The sequence below is a fragment of the Teleopsis dalmanni genome, chromosome X (genome assembly GCF_002237135.1).
Source record: "Teleopsis dalmanni isolate 2A chromosome X, ASM223713v2, whole genome shotgun sequence".
NCBI classification, from domain to species: Eukaryota; Metazoa; Arthropoda; class Insecta; order Diptera; family Diopsidae; genus Teleopsis; species Teleopsis dalmanni.
Genome location: NC_051848.1, coordinates 79,337,147 through 79,345,546, shown reverse-complemented (window position 1 = coordinate 79,345,546; position 8,400 = coordinate 79,337,147). Strand labels below are relative to the sequence as shown.

Here is an 8,400-nt window from a genome sequence, read left to right as displayed (position 1 = left end):
ATGTTAAACACACATTACGATTACAGGAGCTAATTAAGCTGTTTATCTGGGCTCCAGCACTGCTAAATGCTGTCGGGCGTTTAAAAAATTTCGATATGTGAAAAAATGATTGCAGTATTTGCTCCCACCGCAGTTGTTTTTATGGTAATTAATTATGTTTTAATGCAGTTGCGTTAAACACGTAAATCACGCAATATTTGCAAAAAAACGAGCGTTTAAAAAAGGATTAAATAAAATAAATCAACATTTTGTCTGAATCATTACACTACAGATAAGAAAACAAACTGCAATTATCGTGTACGCATTTGGAATGAATTTTATAAAATATACATTTTTTTATTTTTGACTAAATAAACAATAAAAAAAATTAATAAAAAATCCTTATATGGTCAGCAGTGTTTTATGAACTTGTTTATGAAGTATTTCAAATTAATATCAAAGGTAACTCCGCCAACACTTTCGTTATTTCATCAAAATTACCTTTAACTTTTTATTTATATTTTACTAAATTTAATTTTATACTTAAATAAACGAATATACTTCACACATAATCAATTGTGGATTTTATACTAATTTAATGTTGAGCCTTTTACGAGCTAGCGCATCTGCGCAATTTTACTCTTTGATAGCTGGAGGGTTTCTACAGAGTCCCGCCCATCTCACTGACTAATTTGTGAATGACTGATCTACGATCTGCGTAGTGATTACTCTGAGATTAGATAATGCTAATTAGGGCAGCCTATGGTTTGTGCAGAGCCCCACCCATCCGGTTAGTGGTTACTCTGAGATTAGATAGTGATAGGTAGGATAGCCTGTCGGTTTTCGCATATAGCTTTAGGGATCTATCCCTTATGTATTTTTTGCCCGGATCTATTCTAAGGTCTCTTAGCATGTCATTTGTGCGGATGTACCATGGCACTGTGAAGAGTTTTCGGACTTTGAGCAACCTGCAACTTCTGGAGAGTAGAGTTGGCAGCTTTACTATACGTGACACACTCATAAGGTAGTGCAGGTCTAATTATCTGGTTGTAGATCAGCTTTATATTCTTCGCACTAAGGTTGTTGTGTTTGTAATGTGTTTGCAAGCATTGCAGTGTTCTTGCACAAGTACTTCTTTTGACTTGTATGTATATACGTTGATATATGGAAAAAGTTTATCCCTATTTCTGAACTGCAAATATGCAGGTTAATTACAAACATCGCGAATATAGTCAAAATTTCAATTCGATCTGTGAAATCTTTTTTTATTTATATATCGTTTGAAGTTGACTTGACACGTCACATTTTTTAACAACAGTAGAACATCGCGCATTATGTAGTGTAAGATGCATCTGATCCTTCAAATACAATGGTATATAACTGGACTTTTTTCATTAAACAGAGTGAGCAAAAATTTTTGTGAATTCTTTGATTTCAAAAAAATGTCTGAACAATGGATGCTTTGGGTGGCTTTGTTAATATTATTCCTTAGTTAGAAACTTTTGGATTGTTTTAGAAAGGTTAACACGAATTCATCATTATGAATGGAACTTGGATCCGCAATCATGATTCTGAACCACAAAAAACTATAAATAGTTACATAAAACTAATTCTGCGGTTTCCTGCCCAAACATCAGACAAAAACGTGCTATAGTCAGTTTTGGAACACTAAACTATGGATCTATAGATCTCAATAAATTTTAAAAGGAATCCTACTACCACCTTTTCAAGGCAATGTTTTGAGAAGCGTTTGGAAACTTTGCGTCGGAAATAGGACATATTGAAAGACAATAATGATAATCTGATAAAAAATTTTTGACCTGATCATGACTATATCGCAAAAAATTACTTCGGCGAATTACAAAGAAGACGTGATGAAATCAAAAATCGATTCGGAATGATTTAAAAATACTAATGCAAATAAAACAAATGGAAGCTCAATTTCCAAGGCATCAAGTTATAAGACAGCAATAGAACTCGTTTATTAAAGCATCAAGATATAAGAAGCAATGACGAAGTCACCATTACCGAACCATAATATACTACGAGCAAACATTTGATAATATAAAGTATAAGTGTAGTGTAAATTAAAGAGACTATAGATTTAAAGAAATGTATTGCAACGTTGCAAAGACCTCACAATTAAACCATGAACGCCTGCTCAGCAATGACGCAGTAGACAAGGAGATTTAATTCAACAAGAATCGATATACGAAAAAGTATATATCCATATACAAGAAGAACTGAAAGCTTGCAGTCAAAATGTTGTTGTAAGTAGTACTCCTAATCATTTTTAAAAATAAAAAAAATTTATTGGCCAATTGTTTATGGTTAACAACAAAAGGTTTGTCAAAATTCTTTTATTAATAGAAGTAATATTCTGACTGAATCAGTAAAGAGTCCAGATCTCATGCAAACATTTTTGATACACATGTGAGTCATTGACTACATTCATTCTCGGACATGTTTAGGAATACTTTCAAACTAACAATTTGTTGCTTAACATGTTTAAGTACTTTAACCTCATTGAGAGTACTTCTGTCACTGGTGCAGAATTTCTGCATGAAAAGAATTAATTTTTAATTTTCATAAAAAAAAAAACAAAACTTGAAAAAATAAAGTAATTTAATCGTAAATAATCAATTTGAGTATTAGTGATACCAAATAATGTACTTTATATTTGCAAGAACAATCAAAGTGGTACTCGAGGACTATATACAAAATCGAAAATACGATGCCTCATCATACAAGCACAGCCTCATACTAGTTGTATTCACTAGTCAGATCAGTTCCAAAACATTCATACAGATTTAGTCAGATGTTTGTTATTTCGAATCGTCATCTTTAAGCTGTCCAAATAGATCTGCAAAAATAAGGTTTTCTTTTTAAAAACGATATTGAATAACAAATTCAAGATATACCTCATTTCATAAAATATGTATGTATTAATAAGTTTCATATTGAACATGGACCACATATCATCGTTTCCACAGTCACAGGAAGTACTATTTTATGGCTCACACACCCAAAATTGATCCATTATGGTTGATTGAATTACGTGTTTTTCAAAAAGGTTAAAAGCTATTAAATAAGACAAATAAGTTTATAAAATGTTCACGACATGAAAGTTTTGATATTTACCAACAATTAATTCTAACATATATAAACTTATTAATTGAAACAGTACTCAAACTGATGATGTTTGAATATTTAAAATTCAAAATTAAATGGTATTATATATGGTAAATCCTTTCCGTTGTGAATTGCGAAAGTACTTATAAGATATATTTTTTATTTTATATTATAATTTTCAGTTGTACTAGTTAGTAATATTAGTCCATTATTACAGGATTGTACGATTTCTTGGGGTTTCAGGATTCAATGCTCCCGTTTCGTTCATTAAGATTTACTTGTGAATCTTATTTAACGTTTACATTTAACATAAATCTCACACAACACTCAGTGTAAATTCCAAATACTCTTGAAACACATCATACCAATAATTTATATGTTAAGTACAGAAATTTGACGGACCGTTGTCTTTTCAGTATTTGTAGCATCCAATTAATTTTTGCAGAACTTACTTTGCCGTATAGTAAAAAATACAGCTGCATCTATAGTATATATATAAAATAATAGAATTTAATGTTGAAATATGAGAGTAAATTATTTTTGATTAGTTACCCATATTATTATATTAAGTTTCTTTTATATATGTATCCCGAAATGCAGTGGTGTGGTAGAGGGGTAAAGGGGAAGAGGGTAGGAGGGACACCATCCATTTATCCAATAGAGTAGAGTTAAATAGAGTTAAATAGAGTTAAAAAAAGTTTAATAAACACAATAATATCTCTCAGTGTATATTTGCAATATATCTCGATTTTCGATTTTAGTTTCTCAAATTAGTGATTATCCAATTTTCTTTAAAAAATAATGTTGAATTGGTGAGGTTTCCAAGTTTACTTTTAGATATATTTTTATCAATGTGATCCCGCCTCTTCATGCGCATTGACTGATAAATAAAAATAAATAATTATTTAAAATTCATGTGTTGACTCATTAAGAGAATTAAATATTAAAATAGTTGTACATGTGTGTTTTTGAGAGTTGCGAGTAATTTCTGTGAAATTTTGTGACAGTTGATCAAATTCGGATACTATCCAGACATAAAATGAAGACGAGAGTTTTATTTGATGATGATTTTCATACTCGTGAATGTGAGGAATGTGTAATATTTAGTGGTTTTGAGTGAATTTGTCTTTAATGATATGGGTTCCGATTCATCAGAATATATAATCTGTATAAAGTGGATGTGGATGTCGATGTGTTATAGTCGTAGTAGAATATTTGCTATTGCGATAGTCGTAATCATTTTCATTTATTTATGATTGTTTCAATTTATCTTTCCAAGTAAATTACAGTAAAATATTTCAGTTTCACTATTTTTATATTGTAACTACTTACATATATTTTATATACATTCCTCTTTCCTTTTCTGTATTATAATTTTATATAATCTTATAAAATAAAAAATTTTAATAAAATAGTTTATTTATATTCCCAACAATCATGCAAAATCAGCAGTGAGGTTATCTACGAAAAACTTTTATTTTAAAAACGGTGAAATGGAAGTTTCAAAATATGACAAATAAAATAAATCAAGGAACTTACATCGACATCGACACCGACTCTGCTCATTATATTTCTAAGAATTTAATTGATTTTCTCATTTTTATTTTTTTTGCTTTGTTTGACGCGTTATTATTTCTTTTTTCGCTATTTTTTCCATCACTAAAGCTATTTCAAGTAATCCTTACTAAAACCGTTCAGAATAGAAAAGATCTCTAGAATGAATGATTAACTTCAACAACTTACCTTATATGAAAACTGTTTGTACTTCAGTACAGCAGCCAAATTTTAGAATGGAAACCCTTACGTTCCTTCCATAAAAATCCACTTAACGTATAACTTTTATATGAATTTTGACTCCAATATTTCGTGCTAAACATATTGAAAATTTTACAAAGACTTGAATTTTTACATTTTTTCCAAATATTTTTAACTCAAATTTTGATCTTAACTGAAAGAAAAAATTTTTAAATGAATTAGTTTTCGTTCAATTTTACTAGTTCAAAATGCAAACAGTTTCAAGAAATATCGATGAAAACTTGATTATTATTCAGATCTTATAAATTCATTTTTTAAAGAGAGTGACAAATTATGACTTAGAAAATGAAAATCTGACTGTCTGACTGTCTGACATTTTTGTCACACTGCAACATTATTCACACAGTCTTTGTAAGATTTTGTCCTTAAATGAGAATAATTAAACACGATAATAAATTAATTATTTTCAAAATTATAAATAGAAAAGTGTTGGTAACAGGAGGTTTGTGGGATTGTGGTTAAGTGCAATCCGATTCGTTGTATTAACGAAAAATGACGAAAACTGATTGAAAATTTTCAAAACCCTTTCGTTATATACGTACGACGATAAAACAAGGTGTGTGCATCGACAAATGTACGACGTAGAACGGATATGGTATAGCATGTCGTAAGATATGTCATAATTAGTTTAGTAGGAGATTCGCAAACTCATTTGTATTGCAATTGTATACAGCTATAGTTATATAGTTGTCTGGAGACTATTGTATATCACGAACAGCTGTTTTGATTAACTTGTTATTGCAACATTCTTTCGTTATTTACTCAAGATAGATTATACTTAGTTCCAGTGCTAAAATAACTAAAAAAGGATATCAGTAAGCCAATTACATTTCTTTAATTAAGAAATGCTTTAGCACTGTAACAGATAAAGTACTCACTATGAGTGATAAAATACTGCTGCCAACGAATCCAAATTTTTAATAATAAAATAAACAAACATTAAGTAGTAGTAATAACAGAACTTTTGTGCTCATTTCTAGTTCTTAGTTGGAATTCGTATTTCATTTCTTAACTTGTCTAATTAGGGTATTTTCTAGTCTTGTTATGAAGATAGACAAGCCAGACCAATCAGACTAATTGAGTAACTGCTGATCATCATAACTCTTGAGTTAGGGAAACAGTTTTAAATAACTTATATATAGAAGAATAGAAATCAGTCAATGCCACAAGCAAATTGAAGTGGAAAATCAAAGAACTACTTGATATGTTTCTCTTCACCTTTGTATCCATCTAGAATATGTAAAAGATAAAAGAAAAAGAAAATATTCTACTGTTAATCACTGCTATAAAATGTAGGTGAACTTTGAAGTGATCAACTCATATTGCCGAATCAACTCACTGATATCAAGAAAGTTAACTAGGAGAACTTTTAGGTTCCTCATTTCTTATAAATTTGGATAGGAGAATTGAGTGGGTCTTCTAACTCGACGAAAGTATGGTAAACAAAGGTACTATACTTGATCTTTTCTTTTATTAGAGTGCATTCTAGGATGAAAGTCTGATTATCTAAATATAGTTTTAGATAAGCTAAGGCAGTGCAAAAAAATGACGTTTAGTAATGACTCCTTCAGGTTAATATGTATTTGATCTATGGAAGTGATAAGGGTGGACATATTGAAAATACATCAAGTCTAATCAACTTAATTGTATGAGTTGGTTAGACTCCTATTTACCCAGATGGCCAGAAATTCAAACACTAATTATGTATAGTCTGCTATCCAAATAGTTACATTCGTGTACTTATTTGGACGATATGTCCCGAGCGTTACTGTACTAACCTTTTTAAAAGATATTTATAATCACTTAAAGCGATTAGTAAATATTAAGTTAGTTGTACGTAAGCTTAGCTCTTGAATATATTAATGCTTTTAAATAAATAGATTTGACTTATTCAAAAATACAATCAGTTCTGACAAAGATATATGAAAGACATATCGTTTTGTTCCTATGTTCCATTGTTCGATTATTCAATTCTGTTGATGAGAAGACGAATTCAGAATTGCACTTTCTTAAATCAAGTGCAATATATACGAGTATTTCGTCAGGAAGAGGTCACAGATAATATTGAGTAGAGTAAAAGTGCTTTGGTCACTAACTCACGGTTTATTAAGTAACAGGCAAAGGGTAAAGAACAAAGGGAATCAGTTGTGATATTAAAATACAAATAAAAATTTTTTACTTATATAATAAAAGGTCTCAGGCAAATTGTTTAAGGACTTACCTAGTCATTTTTTTGTTTAACATAAAGGTGGAACAGAAGTCCATACACTCCTTTTTTGCTCAATTAATTCGGTAATATCGAAAAATATTTGAATTTGATATTTTGAATTTTGAATATAAGAAAATAAAATATAAGAAAAAAGAATTAAATTGATTCATGTAATTATGCAAAGTTTATGAAAAGTATAAAAGTTGAGTTGATTAAATATAATTTTTCTCGGAAATTTTCTCTGACTAAGTAAACAGACGATATAGGTAAATAGTTGTGTAAAATTATCTCAGTGCAAATGGACATTAATCAACAAACTTATTGCGTTATAATGTATACTGTATACTATCTAACAACAACAATATTTTTGTTCAGATTTCTAAAAAGTCAAATGGTGAGTACTTTTTCGGAAGACTCAAAATAAATGAATGCACTGAGTGCAAACTGTTACAATTGTGTACAATTGTGTTTACATAATTACCGAGGGTGGGTAGTTATCAAGTAGCTCCAGAATATTTTTCACAAAACTATAAATAAATGAAATAAAACAATAGATCGTTTCAAAACTACTGAACAGACTACTTCTACTTCTACTTCTACTGCCAATTCCCGATGTATTTAATAATAATGAAACGAACATTGAAGTCGTAAGTAATCAGATAAATAAAGGCCTCAAATTACTATTAATAACGTCGAATAAAAATTCAAAACACACTTATGATCACTACTCACATCCACTACTCTCAAAAATCATTCTAATTAAAAAAAAATCAATTGTTAATATGTATAATCTTCGTAACCAATTTTGTAACTTCGTCATATTAAATTCAATCATACTATACATGCTAGTAATTGTGCGAGATTATTAGGAGATACTAAATGCTATAAGATAAATAAAGTACTAATATTTCCACACATTAGTAATAGGTATTATAAAATAAAATATTAATTTTCTGACGGTAAAATTTATATATTGTTAACTGCAAGTGCAATTTATAAAGATAAAAAACACCACATGTTCTCATTGATAACTAACAAAAACAGTTACACAAATTGCTCGTTAGTTTTACAAACGAGTTAATGTTGTAGTAAATAGTTATCCTTATTTTTTTTTTGTGAGAATAAAAAAGTTCTTATCAAAACTGAAGCTAGTTTAAGTAATCGTTACTAAAACGGGACAGAATAGAAAGTATCAATAGAATGAATGATCGACTTCAACAACTTAACATACCTCATATGGAAAAAATTTATATTATAGTACAGCA

The 8,400-nt window shown here is 29.4% G+C and overlaps 1 long non-coding RNA gene across 1 annotated transcript; it reads right to left on the bottom strand.

Annotated features, from left to right (window-relative positions):
• Positions 1-2,586: 2,586 nt before the first annotated feature.
• LOC119688078 lies at positions 2,587-5,022 on the bottom strand. The gene is made up of 7 exons (XR_005253308.1): positions 4,855-5,022; positions 4,651-4,795; positions 4,444-4,572; positions 3,664-3,991; positions 3,121-3,593; positions 2,901-3,060; positions 2,587-2,842 (listed from the first exon to the last, which is right to left on the bottom strand). It is a non-coding gene; the product is annotated as an uncharacterized LOC119688078 (long non-coding RNA).
• Positions 5,023-8,400: the final 3,378 nt, after the last annotated feature.